Here is a 1,597-nt window from a genome sequence, read left to right on the forward strand (position 1 = left end):
GGACGCCGACGTCGCTGCGGGTCCTCATCAGCTGCGGGGCCTCCTCCGCCCTGGGGGCTGCACAACACCTTCGGTTCCAGCGGATCTGAGCCCCGGGACTGATCCCAGTGGATCCAATCCTGGTGGATCTGAGCCCCAGGAGAGCCCTGGGACTGACCCTGGTGGACCCAGTCCCGGTGGATCCAGTCCTGGTGGACCCAATCCTGGTGGATCTAATCCCGGTGGATCCAATCCCGGTGGATCCAATCCTGGTGGACCCAATCCTGGTGGACCCAATCCCGGTGGATCCAATCCTGGTGGATCCAATCCTGGTGGATCCAAGGCCTGGGACTACTCCCATTGGATTTGAGGCCCAGCACCGGTCCCGGTGGATCCGATCCTGGTGGATCCAAACCTGGTGGATCTGAGCCCCAGGAGAGCCCCAGGACTGATTCTGGTGGATCCAATCCTGGTGGATCCAAGCCCTTGGACCACTCCCAATGGATCTGAGCCCTAGCACCGATCCCGGTGGATCTGATCCTGGTGGATCCCACCCTGCTGAATCCGAGCCCCAGGACTGATCATGGTGGATCCAATCCTGGTGGATCCAAGCCTTTGGACCACTCCCAGTGGATCACAGCCCCAGCACCGATCCCGGTGGATCTGAGCCTGATCCTCGTGGATCTGAGCCCCAGGATCAATCCTGGTGGATCCAATCGTGGTGGATCCAAGCCCTTGGACCACTCCTGATGGATCTGAGCCCCAGGACCAATCCCGGTGGATCCAAACCTGGTGGACCCAAGCCCCGGCACCATTCCCAGTGGATCCAAGCCCTTGGACCACTCCCGGTGGATCTGAGCCCCGGCACCATTCCCAGTTGATCCAAGCCCTTGGACCACTCCTGATGGATCTGAGCCCCAGCACCGGTCCCGGTGGATCCAAGCCCTTGGACCACTCGCGGTGGATCTGATCCCAGTGGATCCCAGCCCCGGCGGATCCCAGCCCAGCTCACCCGCGCCATTCCCGGGATTCTCCGTGCTGGTGGCAGTGCCCACATCTGTCACCTGGATGTCCGGCAGGGTGCTGGGCTTCAGCACGGACCTGGGGGGACAGGGAGGGGTGGGTGCCCTGTCCGGGGTCCCTGTCCGGGGGTGCCTTGCCCAGGGGTGCAACCTGCACAGCCTGACAGGCTGGAAGGGGTTTTGGGGCTGATTGTGTGGGTTTGGGGCTGTTTGTGTGGGTTTGGGGCTGTTTTTTGGGGCTGTGTGGTTTTTGGGGATGTATGTTTTTGGGTTGTCTGTGTGTGGTTTGGGGGCTCTCTACCTCTTTTTGGGGGTTGTCTGTGTGGTTTTAAGGCTGTGCATTTTTGTGTCTGTCTGTGGGTATTTTTGGGGCCGCCTGCCCATTTCTGGGGCTGTATTTTTTAGGTCTGTATTTTTCGGGCTGTGCTTTTTGGGGGCTGTGTTTTTCAGGGTTGTGTATTTTTGGGGGCTGTGTTTTTGGGGCTATGGATTTTTGGGGCTGTGTATTTTTGGGGCTGTGTATTTTTGGGGCTATTTTTAAAGGCTGTATTTTTCAGAGTTGTGTTTTTTAGGGCTGTATTTTTTGGGCTGGGGTG

Source organism: Geospiza fortis, unplaced genomic scaffold, assembly GCF_000277835.1.
Source record: "Geospiza fortis unplaced genomic scaffold, GeoFor_1.0 scaffold777, whole genome shotgun sequence".
Lineage (NCBI taxonomy): Eukaryota > Metazoa > Chordata > Aves > Passeriformes > Thraupidae > Geospiza > Geospiza fortis.